Source organism: Chiloscyllium plagiosum, unplaced genomic scaffold, assembly GCF_037043375.1.
Source record: "Chiloscyllium plagiosum isolate Xiang-an unplaced genomic scaffold, Cpla_swu_hap1 HiC_scaffold_1, whole genome shotgun sequence".
Lineage (NCBI taxonomy): Eukaryota > Metazoa > Chordata > Chondrichthyes > Orectolobiformes > Hemiscylliidae > Chiloscyllium > Chiloscyllium plagiosum.
In genome coordinates, this window is record NW_028270139.1 from 98,192,408 (window position 1) to 98,217,142 (window position 24,735).

The 24,735-nt window shown below is 43.1% G+C and overlaps 1 pseudogene; it reads right to left on the reverse strand.

The window, feature by feature from the left end:
• Positions 1-24,526, reverse strand: part of LOC148152173 (uncharacterized) — a 77,788-nt pseudogene extending 53,262 nt beyond the window's left edge.
• Between the last annotated feature and the right edge of the window lie 209 nt (positions 24,527-24,735).

Below are 24,735 nucleotides of genomic sequence, written 5' to 3' on the forward strand. Positions count from 1 at the left end.
AGATTCAAATCTGCTGTAACAATTTGCGCTGCAAGTAGTTTTGTTGTCTGAATGATGATCAAATTGTTTTGCTCATTCTTATCAGTATTTGTCTTTGCTTACAACTTTGCTGATTTTTGACACCTGAAGATTTCTAATGATGAGAGTGTTGCCTAGTTCCTCCTTAACAAGTTAGACAACTCCGGCCAGAATGATATGAATGAATGTTCCCAGGTGTCCTACTAGATCGAAGCAGTAAAACCACTGGGAACACAAGCCAGTACCAATGCAAAACAATACCAACTCTACCGGGAAACAAACTACAATAACGTTTACCACAAAACAATACTATCTCTAATCCTATTCAGCCCCTGAAGTTTACAATACTTCCTGAGTCTCTTGTGGATTTGCACAGCTGCCTCTCCCTGTTGACCATATGAAACAATTCTGTTGAGCCTACATAAGTAATCTCCGTAGATTTTTTCTTCTCTTGGGTTCCATCTTGAGTCTAGGAAGCCTAATTAAATGTTCTAAAGGTTGCTTCTTGACTAGTTGAATAAGAAGCTGAAAATGTGTTGCTGGAAAAGCGCCGCAGGTCAGGCAGAATCCAAGGAGCAGGAGAATCGACGTTTTGGGCATGAGCCCTTCTTCAGGAATGAGGAAAATATGTCCAGCAGGCTAAGATAAAAGGTAGGGAGGAGGGACTTGGGGGAGGGGCGTTGGGAATGCAATAGGTGGAAGGAGGTTAAGGTGAGGGTGATAGGCCGGAGTGGGGGTGGGGACGGAGAGGTCAGGAAGAAGATTGCAGGTTAGGAAAGTGGTGCTGAGTTTGAGGGTTGGGACTGAGACAAGGTGGGGGGAGGGGAAATGAGGAAACTGGAGAAATCTGAGACTGGCGCACCGATCTTTACACCGCTGAGGCTAAACGTCAGCTCGCGGACACCTCCTCCTACTGCCCCCTTGACCATGACTCCACCTCCCACCACCAAACCATCATCTCCCAGACCATCCATAACCTCATCACCTCAGGGGATCTCCCATCCACCGCCTCCAACCTCATAGTCCCACAACCCCGCACCGCCCGTTTCTACCTCCTGCCCAAAATCCACAAACCTGAATGCCCTGACCGACCCATTGTCTCAGCCTGCTCCTGCCCCACCGAACTCATCTCTGCATACCTTGACACGGTCCTGTCCCCCTTAGTCCAAGAACTCCCCACCTACATTCGGGACACCACCCACGCCCTCCACCTCCTCCATGATTTTCGCTTCTCCAGTCCCCAATGCCTTATCTTCACCATGGACATCCAGTCCTTGTACACCTCCATCCCCCATCACGAAGGACTCAAAGCCCTCCGCTTCTTCCTTTCCCGCCGTACCAACCAGTACCCTTCCACTGACACCCTCCTTCGACTGACTGAACTGGTCCTCACTCTGAACAACTTCTCTTTCCAATCCTCCCACTTCCTCCAAACCAAAGGAATAGCCATGGGCACCCGCATGGGCCCCAGCTATGCCTGCCTCTTCATAGGATATGTGGAACAGTCCATCTTCCACAGCTACACTGGCACCACACCCCACCATTTCCTCCGCTATATCGATGACTGTATCGGCGCTGCCTCGTGCTCCCACGAGGAGGTTGAACAGTTCATCCACTTTACCAACACCTTCCACTCCGACCTCAAATTTACCTGGACCGTCTCAGACACCTCCCTCACCTTCCTAGACCTCTCCATTTCTATCTCGGGCGACCGAATCAACACGGACATTTACAATAAACCAACCGACTCCCACAGCTACTTAGACTACACCTCCTCCCACCCTGCCCCGTGTAAAAACGCCATCCCATATTCCCAATTCCTTCGTCTCCGCCACATCTGCTCCCAGGAGGACTAGTTCCAATACCGAACAACCCAGATGGCCTCCTTCTTCAAAGACCGCAATTTCCTCCCAGACGTAATTGACGATGCTCTCCACCGCATCTCCTCCACTTCCTGCTCCTCTGCCCTTGAGCCCCACCCCTCCAATCGCCACCAGGACAGAACCCCACTGGTCCTCACCTACCACCCCACCAACCTCCATATACATCATATCATCCGTTGTCATTTCCGCCACCTCCAAATGGACCCCACCACCCCTCCCCTATCAGCGTTCCGAAAAGACCACTCCCTCCCCTCCCCTATCAGCGTTCCGAAAAGACCACTCCCTCCGTGTCTCTCTTGTCAGGTCCACACCCCCCACCAACCCAACCTCCACTCCTGGCACCTTCCCCTGCAACCGCAAGAAATGCAAAACTTGCGCCCACACCTCCCCCCCTTACTTCCCTCCAAGGCCCCAAGGGATCCTTCCATATCCGTCACAAATTCACCTGCACCTCCACACACATCATCTACTGCATCAGCTGCACCCGATGTGGTCTCCTCTATAACTGCATACATTCATGAAGAACTCTGAGCTCAAAAACTGCATGAATTTATGTAAAACTCTGTTATCTCACTTTTTAGATTAGAATCAATCTAAACATCAGGTCATAGACAGAGAACACAGGGGGCTAACACCTTCAACATATTGTCTAGCTATCACCATTGTTAACAGATAACCCGAGAATGCAACTTTTAAAAAAAGGTTTTGTGATTTACACATGAAAGAAATGAAACTATCACTGTATTCTAACAGATGAAAGGCTTAACAGACAATCAATTTTTCAATGTATAATCTCAGTTACACTACACTGCAAATTTTCGGTATAAATTCTGTGTTATGATCGAGCCCTCCACTATCACCTGATGAAGGAGCGGCGCACCGAAAGGTAATGTGCTTCCAATTAAACCTGTTGGACTATAACCTCAGCGGTGTAAAGATCGGTGCGCCAGTCTCAGATTTCTCCAGTTTCCTCATTTCCCCTCCCCCCACCTTGTCTCAGTCCCAACCCTCAAACTCAGCACCACCTTCCTAACCTGCAATCTTCTTCCTGACCTCTCTGTCCCCACCCCCACTCCGGCCTATCACCCTCACCTTAACCTTCTTCCACCTATTGTATTTCCAATGCCCCTCCCCCAAATCCCTCCTCCCTACCTTTTATCTTAGCCTGCTTGGCACACTTTCCTCATTCTTGAAGAAGGGCTCATGCCCAAAACGTCGATTCTCCTGCTCCTTGGATGCTGCCCGACCTGCTGCGCTTTTCCAGCAACACATTTTCAGCTCTGATCTCCAGCATCTGCAGTCCTCACTTTCTCCTAGTTGAATAATACCTCTAACTGGCTTTTCTTTGAGTAGACTGGTATAGCTTGTTTTTCTCTTTACCCGTTCATTTCTGTTGGAACTAATTGAACCTTCCGCTACTTCAAAGATGTTCATGATCTGCCCTCAATCACATCTCTTCTATCTCCCACACATCTGCCCTTGAACCTCACCCCCCTCCAAGCACAACAAGAACAGAGGCCCCGTGGTCCACCAATCTCCAAATTCAATGCATCGTCCTCTGCCATTTTGTCACCTGCAGTCTGACCCCACCACCAAAAAGATATTTCCTTCCCCAACCCCATCTGCTTTCTGTTGGGGCTATTCTCTCCACGACTCCCTCGTTAGGTCCACACTCCCTACCAACCTCTCCTCCACACCTAGTACCTTTCCCTAAGGCTGCAGGAGGTGCTACACCTATCCCCAATATTCCCCTCTTACCTGCGTCCAAGGCCCCAAAGAATCTTTCCAAGTCCGGCAGAGATTTACCTGCATTTCCTCTATCCTGATTAATTGCATCTGTTGCTCCCGGTGTGGTGTCCTCTACATCGGGGAGACCGAGCACAAACTCGGAGACTGGTTCAGGAAACATCAACTCAAAGCAACCCCACCTTCCAGTTGCCAACCACTTCAACTCTCCCTCCCACTCCTCTAATGACATGTCCATCCCAAGACTCCTCCACCATCAAAATAAGGCCACATGCAAACTGGAGGAAGTTTTCACCTCAGAAGCTTACAGCCTTAAGGCTTCACCATAGAATTCAACAGCTTCCAAATCTCCACACCCCCACCTCATCCCAGGCCAAGACCTCCCTCTCCGTCCCATTTTCTTGACCTGACCTAACCTGTCTATCTTCCTTCCCACCTATCCACTCCACCCTTCTCACTTACCAATCACAATCACCTCCTACATGCATCCACCTACCGCCATCCAACCTACCTTTCTCCCAGTCCACCCTGCTCCCCCTATTTATCTCTCAGCCCCCTTCCCCCCTGAGTCCTGATGAAGGGTCCTGCTCGAAATGTCGATTCTTCTGCTCTTCCGATGCTGCCTGACCTCCTGTGCTTTTTCCAGCTCCACATTTTCCAAAATCTGCAGTCCTCACTATCATCAAGGTATGCATGAAGGTTCAAAAGTGAGAAGCACTTGGTTGTAAATCATGAATACATTCCCAACTCTCCTACACTCTTTATATCACAGTGTTGGGTAGAACACCACTTTCATCAAGGAATGCATTAGGTATCTTTTCTAATCCTGATAGTTGTATCACGTTAACTTCTTTGAATGGGTAGGCATTTGCCTTCCTGCTATTGCTGAAACTGTGCCCTGTTCCTGCACATCTTTTGGAATTGACATGTAGTTTTACAATTGCTGAAGGTTGCAGGCTCGGCCCAGGAAACTTCAATTGCTACATGCAAGCAGTCAATAACCCCTTGAACTTGTGGGAAGCTTGCAATGCCTGTACAACACACAAATTCATCAGATTCACTCTCTGCATTAGATCTGCAGTGCACCAACTCTCTGGCTCAATTAAAGAGGGGATGAATCATCAAGGAGAAGGATATGGATGACGGTAAGATTAGCAAGAGGTATGTTGGTATTCTTGAGCATATTGATATTAAAAATGGGGACGTGATGGCTGTCTTGAAAAACATGAAGTGCCCAGGGCCTGATAAGATCCAATTCATGAAACCTAAAGAAGTAAGTGAGGAGATTGCTGGGGCCTTGAAGGAGATCCTTTTGTCCTCATTAGCCACAGGTGATGTCCAAAATACTGGAGAATAGCCAATGTTGTTCTTTCGTTGAGGCAGGGCAACAGAGATAACCCAGGACATAATAGTCCAGTGAGCCTTACATCCAGAGTTATGCAAATTATTGGAGAGGTTTCTTAGGGACAGGATTTACTCACATTTGGGAAAAAAATGGACTAATTTGGGATAATTGACTTTGTGTAGGGGAAGTCTTGTCTCACAAATTTGATTGAGGTTTTTGACGAAGTGACAAAGATTATTGATGAGGGTAAGGCAATGTATGTAGTTTGCATGAGCTTTACGAAAGCATTTGACAAGGCTGGTACACTGGTCAACAAGATTACGTTACATGGGATTAATGGTGAATTGGTAAGTTGCGTACAAAATTGTTTGGTCACAGTTGTGGAGTGATATTTTTCTGTCTGGATGTCTATAACCAGTGGTTTTTCACAAGGATTAGTGCTGGGACCTTTGTTGTTTGTGATGTATATATAAAGACATTGGATGAAAATGTTGGTGATCTGATTGGTAAGTTTGCAGACAACACAAATATTGGTGAAGTTGTGGATAGTGAGGAAGTTGTCAACAGATACAGCAGTATATAGATCAATTGGAAAATTGAATGGAGAAATGGCAGATGGAATTTAATCAGGACAGCTGATGCATTGTGGGAGGTCAAATAAGAGAGGAAGGTATACAGTAAATGACAGGACCCAGGATGGCACAGTACTATTCTATGTTCTATGTTACCATTTTCATGTTGTGGCTGTATGTGAGGTGCTCCTGTGGAGCCTTGGAAGAAGCATAATGCTGCAGTGACTTTTAAAACTACCATCATTAGATTCATCCTGAAGTCATCCTGAAGAAAAGAATTCCTTTGTGAATGAAATTCAAGAGATTTAAGATCCTTCAGTGAATAATGGACTAATCATCACTTTAGATTTATTCACAAATGAAACATTACAAGAGTATAGTTCCTAACGATTACTTTCCACTCCAGTGTTATTAAGTGTCTCTTTTTGAATGATCAAATAATGACTATCCTCCACCCATTTGTTTTTCCCTAAATTTATACAGTTAACGCATCAGATGTGACCATCACTGACAAGGACAGTTTTTAATCATTCCATGTTATTAGATAAAGAGTCATATGATTTTGAATCAGTGAATAGTGATATGTTTCCAGACACCATTGGTTCAGATGATGTTATTGACTGAGCCTTAGTAAGTTGCTGCAATGTACCTTTAGAATGCCACACAACACTGACTCAGTTGGAGCTGTGGTGAAGTGAGGCCCACATGTTCAGACAAAAGTGTGATCTGCCTGTATTGCAGGCAAGACAAAGCTTTTCACTGTGCCTCAGTACTCGTGACAATAAATTCAATTCAATTCAATTCAAAAAATACTTTTTCCACCATTCCATGTGTCATAGAACATAGAACTGTACAGCACAGGAATGGGCCCTTCAGCCCATGATGTTGTGATGAACATGACACCAAATTAATCTAACCCCCTCTGCCGGCCCTTGGTCCCTATCCTTCCATTCCATGTACTTGGCTAAAAGTCCCTTAAATGCCCCTATTGTATTTATCTTCGCCACCACCCTTGGCAGCATGTTCCTACCACTCCTTGTGTAAAAAAACATACTCCTCGCATCTCTTTTGAACTTTCCCCCTCCCACCTTAAATTCATGCCCCCTAGTATTGGATATTTCAACTCTGGGAAAAACATTCTGACATCAACCCAATCAATACATCTCATAATTTTATAGACTCCTATCAAGTTTCCCCTCAGCCTCTGCTGCTCCAGAGAAAACAACCCAAGCTTTTCTACCCTCTCCGTATAGCTCATGCCTTCTAATCCAGTCAGCATCCTGGTAAACCTCTTCTGCACTCTCCCAAAGCCTCCATGACCTTCCTATAGTGTGGCAACCAGAACTGAACACATTATTCTAAGTGTGGCCTAACTAAAGTCTTACAAATCTGAAACATGACATCCTGACTCTTCTACTCAATCCCCCAACCAATAAAGGCAAGCATGCTACACACCTTCTTTATCACCCTGTCTGACTTTCATTCCGGGAGCTGTTGCCGTCTAGTACGTAGAAGGAAAGAGAAATGCATATCAATGAGATAAGAGCTGAAAATGTGTTGCTGGAAAAGCGTAGCAGGTCAGGCAGCATTCAGGGAACAGGAGAATCGACGTTTCGGGCATAAGCCCTTCTTCAGGAATTTCCTGAAGAAGGGCTTATGCCCGAAATGTCGATTCTCCTGTTCCCTGGATGCTGCCTGACCTGCTGCGCTTTTCCAGCAACACATTTTCAGCTCTGATCTCCAGCATCTGCAGACCTCACTTTCTTATCAATGAGATAAGACTAGATATCTATGACATCCAAATGCATGCAGGTAGACCTCTCACCTGTCAGTAGTCAGACACTCATCTTGCCATTCAAAACTTAGTTGGAGAATCTGACTTTTATTTCTCAACATCAAAAATCGTATTTCTGCCAATCTCACCATATTTTCCAACTGCCTCACCATTGCTTATGTCATTCAGGATCTTGGGAAAATTCTGCCAACTGTAATCATTGCCTGCGGTGAGAACTTTCCAAAAGTGAGGGTGATTACAAACTTATCACATTCAGTTTGATGTGACAGATTCATTTTAAAGATGTTTGTCTATTTTAAATAAAACCTGTCACTCATGCAAGATTTTATTTTATTCAAACTCATCAATTTTGCACAAAGATAAAATTGTGCCTAATGTCAGAAATGTGAGCTGTTCCTTCAGTACATTTTTAGGACATTAGGAATTTTGAATCAGTGAATGGAGATGTACCTTAAGAGACCAGGGGTTTAGATGATGTCATTGAATGAGTCTTAGTAAGTTGCTGCAATGTTTATGTTCATGTAGCTCTGACCTCACACTATGATGAAGGTATAATGTATTAATACATTGGAGTTTTACTAATCTGGTGATATTAGCATATCACTCAACTGGTCCTTGCTCATTAGAATTAGAATTAGTTTTACTCTCATGTGTACTCAGTTAAAAATCATACATCACCAGGTTATAGTCCACCAGGTTTATTTGGAAGCAACAGCTTTCGGAGTGCTGCTCCTTCATCAGATAGCAGCGCTCCAAAAGCTAGTGCCTCCAAATAAACCTGTTGGATTATAACCTGCTGTAGGTTGATTTTTAACTTTGTCCACCCCAGTCCAGCACTGGCTCTTCCACATCATGTGTACTCACGTGTAGAAGTACAGGAGTAAAGTGAAATGTGTACAAGTCACCATTCCCGGTGCCATCTTAAGTACAAAATCTTAGGTACAAAATAGAAAAATAAAGAAGTAAGTTAGAAGATTTTCTTTATTGATTCATTGGATGAGGGCATCACTGGCTAAGCCAATATTTATTGCCCACTCATAAGTGCTCAGAGAGCAGTTAAGAGTCAACCATATTGCTGTTGGTCTGGAGTCACATGTAGGCCAGACTGGGTAAGGGTAGCAGTTTCCTTCCCTAAAGGGAATTAGTGAACCAGATGGGTTTTTCCAACTGGCAGCACGGTGGCACAGTGGTTAGCACTGCTGCCTCACAGCATCAGAAACCCGGGTTCAATTCCCGCCTCAGGTGACTCTCTGTGTGGAGTTTGTACATTCTCCCCGTGTCTGCGTGGGTTTCCTCCGGGTGCTCCAGTTTCCTCCCACAATCCAAAAATGTGCAGGTTAGGTGAATTGGCCATACTAAATTGCCCGTAGTGTTAGGTGAAGGGGTAATTGTAGGAGAATGGTTTGGGTGGGTTGCGGGTCGGTGTGGACTTGTTGGGCTGAAGGGCCTGTTTCCACACTGTAAGTAATCTAATCTAACTATCGGTAATGGGTTCATGGTCATCATTAGGCTCTTAATTCCAGATTTTTTTTTGATTGAATTTAAATTCCACCATCCACCATGGCAGGATTTGAATCTGTATCTCCAGATCAATCTCTGGGTCTTTGGATTGACATCCAGTGATAATACCACTAGGCCACTACCTCCCAATAAATGTTACAGTACTTTTATAGCCATAGGCCTGCAGTCACTCCACGCTGGACTTTTCCAATGAGGGCTCGCTCTCCCCACACTCACCACGAGGACACGCTTTCCCCTGCGCTAGGCTGTCTCTCACCGCTGATCGCCATCCAGACTCTCCAGCTGCATCACCGCCGACTGTGAAAGTCTGCTGGCCCCAGCCTCTGCCACTTTCCATCCTCCAGACTCTGATGCCATCGTCGCTGCTGCCTTCATAACTGACCTCTCTACAGAAGGTAAGTAAAAAAAAAATCTTTCAAAACAAAAAGAAAGGAAAGATGAAGATAGGAGGAATAGCAGGAAAAATGGATGGAATGGACAAGCTCCAGTCTCAAGAGTCCAGATGCTGCTTTCTCCACCACCGCCAGTATTAGTGAAGTAGTTAATGCTATTCAGAAGCAGTTTTTACCCATGAGAATGAAAACTCCACCTCACAATAAAAAAAAGCTATGAACACTTAAGGAAGTAAAAAGCAGCATAAAATTAAAAGAAAGGGCTTATAAAAATGTAAAGAATGCTGCAGATCCCACATAATGGGATAAATACCAACAAAGGGTCACAAAATGGCTTTTAAGAGTGGCTAAAAAGAATTGTGAAAAGAGACTTGCAAGGGACATAAAAGATAGTAAGAGGAGATGTTATATAAAGGGAGAGCCACTGATAAAGAGTATTATTGATCCATTGGAGGCTGGGAGTGAGAACATTGTCAATGACCACATGGAGCTGATGAACACACTGAACAATTATTTTGCTTCAGTATTCACAGCAGCAAAGGAAGAGCGCTTGTCAGATATTGCAAAGAATTTAACCAAGGATCAGGAACAGAGTCTGAATAAAATTAGCTTAAATAAATCATTAATAATGGGCAAATTAATGGAACTGAAAACTGATCGATCCCCAGGACCTGATGGTTTCCATCTGTGCAGGAGGGTACAGTGCCGATGTCCTAACCATAATCTTTCAGAGTTCCCTGAATTCAAGATTGGAAATTTGCTCATGTCACACAGCTCTTTAAGAAGGGTGACAGAAGAAAACCAGGGAATTACAGATCAGTTAGCCTAACATCTGTGGTGGGGAAATAGACTGTTGGAGACTATAATCAAGGATAGGGTAACTGATTACTTCAAAAAATTTTGGTTAATTGGATAAAGTCAGTGTGGATTCATGACAAACCTCAGAGGCTGTTGAAGAGGTGAACCAGGTGGACAGAAGTTAGTTTATGAAATCTGTTTATATGGACTTTCAGAGGTTTTTGATAAAGTCCTAAAAAGAAACTTTTCGTTAAGATGAAGCCCATGGAATTTGGGACAAATCATTGACATGGACAGGAAATTGGTTGACTGGCAGGAAACAAAGTTGGAATAATCAGTAAGTACTCAAATTGGCAGAACTAGTGGTGTCCTACAGAGATCTGTATTGGAGCCTCAATTATTCACAAGATTCAGTAATGACTTGGATAATAATATAAAGAGTCAAATATTCAAATTTGCTGATGACAAAAGTGGACAGTACTGTGGATGAAGCATAAATTTACAACAGGATATTGGTGATGAGGTGAATGGGCAAAGTTGTGGCAGATGGATTTTCAGACAAACAAGTTTGATGTTATTCATTTCAGACTGATAAAGGATAAATCATGATATTTTTTAGAAGGCCAATGTTAAATACAATGGATTTTCAATGAGGTGTGGGACTTCAGGAGCTTTTTAAAACACCACAAACAGGTGCAGAAAATAGCCAAGAAGGTTAAAGGAATGTTGGCTTTCATATTTAAAGGGCTGGAGTATAGGGAGACAATCATCATGCTGCATAAACCCTATTTATACCCCATTTTGAGTACTATGATCAGATTTGGGAAAAAACACTTTAGGACGGATGTTTTGGCGCTGTTGGGAGTTCAATGCATGTTAACAAGGATGATACCGAGACTTCGGGGTTAAGTTATGAGGAGAGGTTAGACAAATTAGAATTTTGAAGGTTAAGGATAATGTAAACAAGGTCTTCAGGGTATTAACAGGGAAAGACAGAGTAGATAATTCAGTTGTTAAATTTAAATCTGAAAATGGACTTTTTTTATTAAGCAAGGATATCGGGGACTCGTGCTCAAGGCAGGCATAGGGAGTTCGGCAATAAATCAGCAGTAATCTTACTGAGTGACAGACAGGCTTGAGGGGCTGAAGAGTCTACTCCTGCTCCTATGTTCCTTTGTTCCTGTGTCAATAATTAGGATATGGAAAAGTCTCTTTAAGAACAAAGTTTTGATAACATATTTTTGTTTTAAAATTATAACTTTTTTTGGTATTTTTGATTGCAGACTGAATTGGGAAAGGTACTCTTCTAAAACCATAGTTTGTGGAAGGAATTGCTGCAGTTTTGCTGCAAGTAACTGAAAGTGAGGTATAGGTTTTTAAGTTGCAGCTTTATTCAAGCAGAGGGGAATGTGATTTGCAGATGGGCTGTGATGAGAGGGTGTGTATAAAGTGTGATTTGGCCTACGGAAGATTTTCAGATTGCTTTGTGGATTGGTGACCATAAAGGCCTGTCACCTGCCAGTCAATAAGTATCTGATTGGCTCTTGGGTGGTTGAACAGTCTATTGGGGGTGCACGATTACAGGCAAGAGCCTTTGGTTGCTACAAGGGGCAGATCATGTGCCTTCCCCTCCATTAAAATATCTAAAACCCAAAGGAATCCAACTTATTTTCTCTCACCATTTGTAAGCTGTGAATTTTAAACAATGAGTAAGAGACTTTACAGTTAGTGCAATAATCATCTGTGCCTCCTGTGAAGAAAGGGATCTGAAAAAGAGATTGAAGAACAGAAACTCCTAGCAAGCAAAAGGAACACTTCAGCAAATCCTGTGGACTGGGACTATTGAGTTGCTTTCCCATTGTTTATTCCCTCCATGAATATACTATTTTTTTTATCTGGGTCTCTCTGTAGGCATATATAGGGGAGGTTTATAGGGAAAAAGTGAGGACTGCAGATGCTGGAGATCAGAGCTGAAAATGTGTTGCTGGAAAAGCACAGCAGGTCAGGCAGCATCCAAGGAGCAGGAGAATAGACGTTTCGGGCATGAGCCCTTCTTCAGGAATGAGGAAAGTGTGTCCAGCAGGCTAAGATAAAAGGTAGGGAGGAGGGACTTGGGGGAAATGCGATAGGTGGAAGGAGGTCAAGGTGACGGTGATAGGCTGGAGTGGGGTGGGGGCGGAGAGGTCAGGAAGAAGATTGCAGGTTAGGAAGGTGGTGCTGAGTTCGAGGGATTTGACTGAGACAAGGTGGGGGGAGGGGAAATGAGGAAACTGGAGAAATCTGAGTTCATCCCTTGTGGTTGGAGGGTTCCTAGGCGGAAGATGAGGTGCTCTTCCTTCAACCGTCGTGTTGCTATGGTCTGGCGATGGAGGAGTCCGAGGACCTGGATGTCTTTGGTGGAGTGGGAGGGGGAGTTGAAGTTTTGAGCCATGGGGTGGTTGGGTTGGTTGGTCCAGGTATCCCAGAGGTGTTCTCTGAAACATTCCGCAAGTAGGCGGCCTGTCTCCCCAATATAGAGGAGGCCACATTGGGTGCAGCGGATGCAATAGATGATGTGAGTGGAGGTGCAGGTGAATTTGTGGCGGATATGGAAGTATCCCTTGGGGCCTTGGAGAGAAGTAAGGGGGGAGGTGTGGGCGCAAGTTTTGCATTTCATGCGGTTGCAGGGGAAGGTGCCGGGAGTGGAGGTTGGGTTGGTGGGGGGTGTGGACCTGACGAGGGAGTCACGGAGGGAGTGGTCCGGGAGTGGAGGTTGGGTTGGTGGGGGGTGTGGACCTGACGAGGGAGTCACGGAGGGAGTGGTCTTTTTAGAATGCTGATAGGGGAGGAGAGGGAAATATATCCCTGGTGGTGGGGTCCGTTTGGAGGTGGCGGAAATGACGACGGATGATACGCTGTACATGGAGGTTGGTGGGGTGGTAGGTGAGGACGAGTGGGGTTCTTTCACTTAACCTATGTCGATCAGGCAGGTAAAATGGGCACCTTATGTACTTTGGTAAAATGTTTAATATTTGTAATGACCCTGACAGTAAAAAGGCTTGATTTGCACATTGCCCCAGTAATAATATCCATCAGGTTACAGGTCTTACTATCAAATTTTAATTCGATATGCTGATATCAAACATCACAACAATTAAACATGGGATGTTTGTAACTTATATGCAATTGCTAATTATTTAAATTAAGGTTTGTTTCTGCTTCAAGAATGACATATGCCTGGATGTGCAACACGTGCAATTATTGATGATAATTCCAAAACTTGAACAAATAATGTTGTTTCCAATTTTGGAAGGCTTTATCAGGAGAAGGTGAGCAGTTTGTTTCATCCTCTGTCACTTAAATAGATGTCAGTTCTTTTGTGCAGCTGGAACAATTGCTGCCTGTGAAACCCGGCCAGTTGCTATAACCACGGCATCAGGTGAATACATTTGGCCTGTGACATTGGAGGGCAATAGGTCTGAGTGACTGATATCACAGAGTGTTTTTGTTTCTTGAGAACATTTCAGTTCTGCTAATGATACCCAAGAGTACCAAAGAAAAGACTCTTTGAGAGCTACTAGGCAATATTGAATATAAACTTGTCCTGTCACTGATTTGTAGCCAGCCTCAAACTGATGTTAAGGCAGCCTGCTAATTGCAGTCTGGGCCAATATATTGCCACTTAATGTCTTGATTATAGCTATCCAATATTGGCTCTGTTGACAATGTTGGTGAAAATGGTTTAAGAATCTATAAGCAACATCTGGAAGATATGGCTAACAAACACTTAATCACCTGCATTCAGAACAGCCATACTGATAATAAATAATATATTAGGCAGCATCCACTTAACATGAAAGATATTCAACAAGCAAAGCCTTTAGTGTTTCAGTTGATATGAGTCAGTGAACACTGGCTGATGGGTTCTGTAATATATTTAACTATTGTTCATTTGGATTATATATTAGTATAATACTGGACTTAATTGAAATTTTTTCCATGATTTGCAAGAACAAGTGAAGGAAGATTTTGCATGCACTAATATGAGTTAGAAACATAGATTCCCTACAGTGTGGAAACAGGCTATTCAGCCCAACAAGTTCACATTTCCTGTACCCTATTACTCCATATTTCCCATGACTAATGCAACTAATCGACATATCCCTGAACATTACAGGCAATTCACCTAACCCGCACATCTCTGGACTGTGAGAGGAAACCAGCGCACACAGAGGAAACCCATGAGACACAGGAAGAATGCACAAACTCCACACAGATAGTGACCCAAGACTGGAATTGAGCCCGGGTCCGTATCATTGTGAGGCAGCAGTGCTAACCACTGATCCACCGTACTGCCTGTAGCAGAGATAGTGTGAGGTAGCAGAGAGATGATGCTGACATCTACCCTGGCAGAGTTGAAGTTGAATAACCTTTTCTTCCAGCACTGCAGAATAGTTTTCTGGACTGTGGAGACCACATTGAGTCAGGTAAAGAGTTAAGAGTCAGGGCTCTGCGAGTGAGGAACTTGGGGTGTATTTGGTGAAATTAGGTGACTGTGAAGTAGGAGTTATGTGGGGATAATCTGGGGGTGTAGTTAGGTCAATGGTGATTCAGGTGTGTCAGTTTTATCATTAACCAGGAGGTAAATTCCTCTAACTTTTTCTGGGTATCTATTCAAGTAAGCGAGCAGGAGCTCTGCAAAGTCTCTGACTCTAACTCAGCGTTGGGTTCTTGATGTCAGATAATTGCCCACTGAAGTTGCAACTTCTCACAAAGGTGGCTGTATTAGGACTTCTTGTGGCCCTGGCCCCAGTGCACATGGCTGAAATATCTAGGTTCCTATCAAGTCTGAATCATTCTATTTAATTGATATTTATCTGGCGTGGAAAGGAAGGTCATGAGATTCTAATAACGGAGGTTGCATATGTGATTGAAGGTGAACCATTAGGTATATTGACTGTAATTCACTACATTAGTTTGATATCAATAGTTCCATTCTGTAAATTTGTTTTTTTTTTAAATGATAATTTTCAGTATTTTATGACATTTGAGCTTTGTTTGTTATTTGGTTAGGGTTAGTTGGGGGAAGTAAAACCAATCTAGGTTTTAGTGTAGAGTACAAATGGCTTTAAGATCAAAATACATTTCAAATCAAATGAGATCTGCGACTCAAGTGTGCAATATTTGGACTCAACTTCTTATGATGAAATCATGAGAACCTCAAGTGAAGGAGATTGAAAAATTATTCAAATTCATGAGTGTTATCATGGACGCATCAGAATCATAGCATTATTTAGTCAAAGACCTCCATTTATCTCATTGCTCTGTACCATCTGTGTGAACTCTACACTTTGAAACTTGTTGTGTTTTACTGAACTCCACTTTCATGCCTGTCTGCTTTCATAACTCTTGACTCCCTTGTGGATCACGTAAAATGATAAAAAATACAATGGAATAATGAATAGTGAATAAAATGGGAACAAAATAAATCAAATTAGTAAAATACACATGCAATAGCAACTGAACCTATTTTCATAACTTTACAATAAGTACCTAGTCATGGCCTTCTCTTACTAATCAGTATCATTACACTAACATGATCATTCTACTAACCATGCATGCCCTCTGTTCAGCTTGCTCATTCACATGCATCACCTCAGCACCCTTTCCATTACTCTAAGCCTAACCCATTTTCACCTGCACTATTAGCTGTGCCACCTCATCAATCTACCCTGTTCTCTCATTTCAGGAGAGAATGGCCCATAACAGTGTTGAAAGGGCTAGAACAGCTGATGGGATACTGGATAATATTAGGTATATGCATTTAAGGTGAGAGGGGGCAAGTTCAAAGGAGATGTGAGGGGCAAGTTTTTTTTATTCAGAGAACGGCAGGAGTCTGAAACACACTGCCAGGGATATTTGTAGAGGCAGATGCAATAGGGGCATTTAAGGGACTTTTAGATAAGCACATGAATATGCAAGGAATGGAGGGATATCGACCAAAGGCAGGCATAGGGGTTACTTTAATTTGGTGTCATGGTCAGTACAATATCGTAAACCAAACAGTCCATTCCTATGCTATACAGTTTGATGTTCTATGGATATTTGTCCCTTCCCTATGAGGAGAGGAACTTGGCTCAGCCAATAAAGACTGGGCCCCCGCCTGTGGAAATGCAAATCCTTCATGTTCTGGCAACAACTAAAAAGCATTGTTTACCGTTGAGCTACTGTTCTACTATCACCACTGTGCACTTAATATTAACATGACACAACTTCGACCCATTGGTCGCAACATTTGCTTTTTTTGTCTTAAAGAGGCCGCTGTGGGATTTCCATAGACTCTACAATCAAGAACGTGGACCACTAGACAAAACCTCCTCCCATTTCTGAGGAAGACAACTTCAAAAGCACAGGCAAGGCTGCCTCCTTTCAATGCCCCACAGGCTCAGATACTGACACTTTGATGACTGTGTTATCTCAATTAATGTGATGATCACTTGTTGCTGAGCACAATACTACTGCAAGGAAGAAATATTTCAGGTCACAGGCATTCAGAGAACTGCCACTTTCTCTGCCCCAGCTAGGAGAAAACCTAATGGTGTTGACTATCAGGGACTACAGAGAAAGCTAAAGTCACCATAGACTTACCAGACCATAGGGCTGCTTTCTCATTAGATATAGATGGCCAGTAGCAGTTTCACCTGAGGTGAGCAGAGAGCTTGACAAGGAGAGTCCTTCATGTTGAACCCATGCTGTTAGTGTGACTCTAGAATCATAAACCAGTCATCCAGCCAACTGACCTAACCGACCTCCTAAAAGGTGAACTGTAACTGTGAGGCTATTTAGTATGGTAGGAAGAGTAGAAAAATCATACACTACACATTCTTTAAATGCTGAGAACTATTAAATCTTCTCTACATTGAAGAGGTGAAATATAAACGGGGTGACAAATTTGGAAAATACTTCTATCCCACAAACCTGATGCCGATATTCTGACCCCATAACATCACACTCCAATATCTTGCTCTCAATCTTACATTGCTGGCCTAGTCTGCTGCAATGTTTCAGTGAAGCCCCACAAAAGGTGGAGGATCAGCAATCCCTATTCTTTACAGCTTTCGGGACTCAACAGTGAGTTCAACAATGTCAGACCATGAATTCTGCCAACCATTTTCTTTCTGAAGCCCTCACCATAACACTGAGATTTAGACAATATTAAATCAGGATACCATTTTAAAGGTGGTGCAGGAGCAGACGGACCTGTACTGTACATGTGCATAAAACATTGAAGTTGGTAGGCTAAGAAAAGAGCCAAGTTAATAAAGCAGATGGTATTCTGGGCATTATCAATAGGGATGCAGAGTACAAAAATGAGAAAGTTATTTTAAATCTGTCAAAAATAAGTACTGGTCCAGCTTCAACTTTAAAAAGGATATGATAGTATGGAAGAAAGTGCAGAAAGGATTCAGAAGAATGGTTCCAAGGCTGTGGAACTGCAGTGATGTGAAAAATAAATGGTGAAGGTGGACTGCTGTCTTTGGAGTAGTAAAGGCTGAGAAGAGATTTGATAAGGGTGTTCAAACCATAAAGAGTCTGGACGGAGTGAATTGGGAGAAGCTGTCCATATTGTTGAAAGGATTGAGAAGCAGAGATCACAGATTTAAGGTATGGGGCAAAAGAAGTAACAATGGCAATTTGGAAAAAAGACATTTTCCACTCAGAAAAGATTTTTTAAGAACAATTAATCAAATTTGGTTGCTGCTGTCTTCCTGCCCAGCATCTCCTGACACATTCAGTCAATGCCCCAGTGGGGGGGGGGGGGGGGGGGGGGTTTGCTATCACCTTTGTGCCACCACATTATAGTTTTTGTGAAAGACTCCAAAACCTGTTCTTGTGTGAAACCCAAAAGTGCAGTAGACATTGGCAATTGAGTTTCTAACAGATTAATAGCTTGTTAGTTTGTAATTCAAAATGGTGGGTAGGCAACATTTGCTGCATTCAGACTCTTCCAAAGTTTGGAGAAAGTAAGGACTGCAGATGCTGGAGATCAGAGTCGAGAGTGTGCTGCTGGAAAACCACAGCAGGTCAGGAAACATCCGAGGAGCAGGAGAATCGATGTTTTGGGCAAGAGCCTCATTCCTGATGAAGGGCTTATGCCTGAAACACAGATTCTCCTGCTCCACGGATGCAGCCTGACCTGCTGTGCTTTTCCAGCACTACATGTCCAAAATTTGGGAGACTGGTGTGATCGCTCACGCAGAATTTTCTGTCCACGCAGGAGAGCAGAGTGCCCAATCTCGGTAAACAAATCCCAGCCCTATGATTCTAAACAAATCATTGAGCTCAATTGGATAATGCTCCACAAGAGTCCTTTCTTACTGTTTACTTCATTTCAGCCAATTGTTATTCTTCTATTCTATTTTCCTTCATGTACTTGTCAAGCTTCCCCTTAACTGTATCCATGATCATTTACCTCAACCACTCCATGTTAGTTATTTCCACAATCTGGCCACTCTGAATAAATTAGTTTATTTTGGCCTCTTTTCAATTATTTCTAGGTGTTTTTGTTTTTCAAAATTCAAGCTGAGTAGATGGTGCATTCTTTCTTAACAAAGCCTTTGGAGGTATACTTCCCAGGTTCTAAATGCTGTGGACCATCATGACATATTTGGGAGAATATTGTGAGAATCTGAGTGAGGTTTTTGTCAAAGTCGGGAGCAACGAGTCACATATTGCACCAAGGTTCCAGATATTGAGACAAGATTTTCACTCGTGAGCCATGAGAGGCCTAACAATGGAAATTGTTGCCCACTATCACCCCTATTATTTGTTAATCTTGCCTCACTAATATTCTACCCACCCACCATTAGTATCTAGATGCTGAGAATTCCTGGCATGAAAGTCAGAGTGTGTAACAGCGAATCCAGCTCATTGTTTGCTTCCAGACCTCCATTTTGGACACTCAATACTAAGATCACAGGGCACATTCCATGAGCAGTGGATATATGCATAACACATCGTGCATAGAGTCATAGAGATGTACAGCACGGAAACAGACCCTTTGGTCCAACTCATCCATGCCGACCAGATATCCTGACCTGATCTAGACCCATTTGCCAGCACTTGGCCCATATCCCTCTAAACCCTTCCTATTCATATAACCACCCAGATGCCTTTTAAATGCTGTAATTGTATCAGCATCCATTACTTCCTCGGGCAGTTCATTCCATACACGCACTACCCTCTGTTGCCCCTTAGGTTCCCTTTTCTTTCCCCTCTCACCCAAAGCTGTAGTAGACTTGCCAATCTTAAGGGCATTTAAATGGTCATTGGATAAATACATGGATGAAAATAGAGTAGGATAGATAGGCTTCAGATTGGTTTACAGGTTAGCACAGAATTGAGGGATATGTTCTATGTTCTATGTTCCCTAGTTCTGGACTGCCCCACCACATGGAAAAAAGTTTGTCTATTTATCCTATCCATGCCCCTCATGATTTTATAAACCTCTATAAGGTCACCCCTCAGTGTCTGACGCTCCAGGGAAAACAGCCCCAGTCTCTCCCTATAGCTCAAAGTCTCCAACCTTGGCAACATCCTCGTAAATCTTGTCTGAATCCTTTCAAGATTCACAACATCCTTCTGATAGGAAGGAAACTAGAATTGCATGCAATACGCCAAAAGTGGCCTCACCAATGTTCTCTACATCCACAACATGACCTCCCAACTCCGATACTCAATACTCTGACCAATAAAGGAAAGCATACCAAATACCTTTTTCACTATCCTATCTACCTGTGATTCCACTTTCAAGGAACTATGAACCTGCACTCCAAGGTCTCTTTGTTCAGCAACACGCCCCAGAACCTTACCATTAAGTGAATAAGTCCTGTTCTGATTTGGTTTTCCAAAATGCAGCAACTCACATTTATCTAAATTAAACTCCATCTGCCACTCCTCAGCTCTTTGGCCCATCTGATCAAGATCCCATTGTACTCTGAGGTAACCTTCTTCGCTGTCCATTACACCTTCAATTTTGGTGTCACCTGCAAACTTACTAACTATACCTCATATGTTCACATCCAAATTATTTATATAAATGAGGAAAAGCTGTGGACTCAGCACTGATCCTTGTGGTACACCACTGGTCACAGGCATTCAGTCAGACTGGCAACCCTTCACCACCACCCTTTGTCTTCTACCTTCAAGCCAGTTCTGTATCCAAATGACTAGTTCTCTCTGTATTCCATGAGATCTAACCTTTTTAATCAGCCTCCCATAAAGAACCTTTTTGAATGCCTTGATTGGCATCCAACACATAATGGTAGTAAAAACAATGACTGCAGATGCTGGAAACCAGATTCTGGATTAGTGGTGCTGGAAGAGCACAACAGTTCAGGCAGCATCCAAGTAGCTTCGAAATCAACGTTTCGGGCAAAAGCCCTTCATCAGGAATAAAGCTTGATGAAGGGCTTTTGCCCAAAACGTCGATTTCGAAGCTCCTTGGATGCTGCCTGAACTGCTGTGCTCTTCCAGCACCACTAATCCAGAATCCAACACATAATGCCTCTCTGAATGATCAGGGCACATCTCCAATCCACTTACAGTTCCTGTGGCTCCTCCTCTGGCTGGGGTTCTACTGGCACTACCCTGTATCCTTGGAAATAATAATACCTTGAGTTAAGTCAAACTTCCTTGTCCGCTGTAATTTTTCCATTGGTGCTGAACTCTAATGGTTAGAACGATGGCTTGCAGTTTTCTGTGCTTATCCAGCCAACACTGAGACTGCTGATTCTGGTTTTCCAAAGCAGTGCCAATCTGTACCTACAAGTAACCAGATACTTGAATGCCTGAAGCAGCAGGGTTCCGATGGTATTATTGCAGTCCTGCAACCTTGTGTCATGTTGTCTAGTGCCCCATAAAGCTGCCAGTCGCTCCTGTGTCTACTTGTGCATTTCTATGCAGCGAGGCCAGTTAGCTCAGTAGGCTGGATGACTTGTCAGTGACGCAGAGTGACACCTATATTGTGGGTTCAAGTCCCACACTGGTTGAGGTTGCCATGAATGATTCTCCTACTCAACCTTTCCTGTCACCTGAGGCATGGTGACTCTCACATTAAATCATTACCAGTCATTGCTCTCTAATGAGACAGCAGTCCTGTGGTCTGTCAATATTAAATCTCTCTCTCTAGCTTCGTGACAACCCACTTAACCTATCTATGTCACTTTACAGACTTTGTGAATATCAGCCACAAAGAATGGTCAGGTTTGGATTGAATGGAGGGAAAGAAATCCTTAAAAATAAGAATCCAGGCCCAAAGCTGCTTCTGGCTTTAATGAAGGTGGGAAAATGGTCGGGAGACCAACCCATTCCAGTTTCCTAGTAAATCTGTTCAGCAATGTTATTACATACCTCTGGGCTTGACCCCAGGCCTCCCTAGTCCAGAGTAAGGAGTACATTACAAGAAGCATTACAAGAAGCCCTGACTAACCCACTCCAGTTAGGTGATTGGCACTTTATAAATCATATTGAGGCTGTTAACCTCACAGTTATTCTAATTGTCAAGGTTAACACTGAAAGTCCAGGCTCCCTGAGGCTCAGAAAACCTAGCAGGTGCATTCAGGAAAGGGCTTCTGGATTGGTGGGTTGCGATGGGTGGGTGAAGAGGTTTTACGCCAGCGGTTTGGTCTATTCAGCATGCCTACCTCAGACAACTTCCTGATTGGGCATCCATCACAATGCTATTCAGATCTTAGAACTCCACTCCAACATTGACCAAGAGGCCTCCAACCTCCTAACCCCCACATCATCCTGACCCCTATCCCTCTTACATGCATTTACAACATCACTGAACACAGGAAGCAAACCCTTGGCCTTATCTTAGACTGTAATAATTATTTTGCATTGTGAGAGATTTGTCATGTTTTCCTGATTATCTTGTGCTGTGACTTAGGTCAAAAGAAGGGAAATGATCACATTTTAAATGAGATCCTTTGTTACAATTAAAGGAAGGAAAAGGGCAGTTGTAGCTGATCAAGACAACTTCTCAGATAGTAACAGTTGTTATGGTTCAAAGGTGGAATAACTATGAACCAGCTGAGGTTGTGATTGCTTCTTCAGTGAGGATTTGTAACTTACAAGGTCCATATACCAAGCTATAGTCCCTCATTTATAAAATAGATTCTGTTTGGTGGAAAAGAATAGAATCACTTACATTTATAATGATGTTCTGCTGACTTATTAGTACATTATGTCTATCATTTACAGTGTGACCTTTCAGCCATTCTTATTTGCCTCTTCCTAAATAACAATGTATTTTACTCTCTGAATTCTTTAGATGTGATTCATAAGCTTATGCCAGGCTCATACTCAAAATTTCCCAATGATTCACTTCCCTGGGCATACACCCAACCATGGCGATGGAGGATAGGTGGAGGTCAGGGTGTGGGCGGTGGCCTGGGGTAGTGAGGTGAGATGGATACATTGTTTCATCAGGTAGGTTGGCACTTAATATAAAAACATCCACCACTGTGTAACAATCGAACCTGGGAACTCCCAGAATATTGAGTGCATTTCCTTGAGTCTCGCCTCCAACCCCTTTTTGTTGCTAATATTAGTAACTGAAGACTATTCGGCAATTGCATAGAAATAATATAGAATTATAGAATACTTACAGGACAGAAGGAGGCCATCTGAACTACATGAAACTTCATTTCAGTCAGAAAAGTTTATCTAAGATATCCATGTAATGAAAGTTTCTAAACTGCAGATACATTCTTACATCTTTTCTGCTCCGTCTCTAAAGCTTTCATGTCTTTTTGAAAGTGCAGTGCTCAGAATTGGATATAATACTCCATTGAGGCCAAACCAATATAATGTGAAGGTTCATTGTTGCTTCTTACTTTTTATACCCAATGGGTGGAATCTTCATAGCCCATGAACAATGTGGGCATCAGTGACAAGATTGGGAGATCGACAGTCAGGGGATTCCTGTGGTCAGAGCAAAAGGTCCCATTTCCAAACCAAGTGTTGAATGGGGAGACTGAGTTCTCTCTCATGAGCAATGTGAAGACTGTTTGCATGCATTGGCATGTATGAACATTGGCATTATTACATTTATCTCACCTCAGTGATATGCAGTTTCCCATTTTTCCACCTGGCTCACAGAAACAAGATGGCAACAATTCATGGCATAGAAGTCAGACCAATAATCTGGCTACTCCAGTTGTAGCTTGTTGGTCTGATCCTCCAACTTGGACACTTGGCACCAAAATGTCAGGACATGCTCTATGAGTAGTGACCACGCGTGTACCACTGTTCAACCAGATCACCAGGTCCCTGTCAGCAAGTGTCAGTTTCCCTGTGTACAACATATCTGGGACAATGAGAACATAGAGCAAAATGCATCATTTCACACTTTTCTGGATTAAACTCCATCTACCATTTCTCCACCCAACTTTCAGGCAGCTTGGTGACTCAGTGGTTAGCACTGCTGCCTCACAGCACCAAGGACCCAGGTTTGATTCCAGCCTTGGGTGATTGTTTGCGTGGAGTTCGCACATTCTCCCCATGTCTACGTGGGTTTCCTCCGGGTGCTCCGGTTTCCTCCCACAATCCAAAGATGTGCAGGTTAGGTGAATTGGCCATGCTAAATTGCCCATAGTGTTCAGGGATGTACAGGTTACCTGCATTAGTCAGGGGTAAATACAGGGGAATGGGTCTGGGTGGGTTACTGTTCAAAGAGTCGGTGCGGACTTGTTGGGCCGAAGGGCCTTTTCCCACATTGTAGGGATTCTTAGCTTTTAATCTTTCTAACTGATCTATATCCTGCTCTATCCTACTTCACTATCCACAAGTCCACCAATTTTTGTGCTGTCACAGACATCCAGTAAGAAGAACACCCATCCACAACTACCTTCTGCCTTCTACGGCCAAGCCAATTTTGTGTCCAACATACCAACTCACTGTGGATCCCATATGCCTTAATCTTCTGGATCAGCCTACCACAGGTACTTTGTCAAACAGCTTGGTAAAGTCCATGCAGACAACATCCACTTCCTTACACTCAAAAAACAATTTGTGAGACAGGACCTCTATCACAAAAATCCATACTGACCATCCCACATAATTCCATTGTTTTCCAAATGCTAAATTCTGTACATGAGAACCTTCTCAAATAATTTCCCTACTACTGATCGGCTTTCTGGCCTATAATTTTCTGGATTACCCCTGTTGCCCTTCTCAAACAAATAAACAATATTAGCTATTCTCCATTCAACCAAGATATTCAAAGGCTCCTCCTTCTTAATGTTGACATACCCTAGAATATCAACATTCCCCTTCCCAATCTTACCATTGTCTATGTCCTTCTCTTTGATGTATTCCAATAAAACGTCCTCATTAAGGACTTCAACCACTTCCCCTGGCTCCATACATGAATTCCCTCCTTTGTTCTTGAATAAAGCAGCATTTTCCATCTTTACATTCTTGATCCTAATATACCTATAAAATGCCTTGGGATTCTCCTTAATCTCACTTGACAAGGACATTTGAAGACCATTTTTAGCTTTGTTAATCCTTTGCTTAAGTTCTTTTATCCTTCCTTTATATTCCTCAAGAATCTTGTCTGATTTCAATTTCCTAAGCCTTATATCTGCTTCCTTTTTTCTTTTTGATTAAACATTCA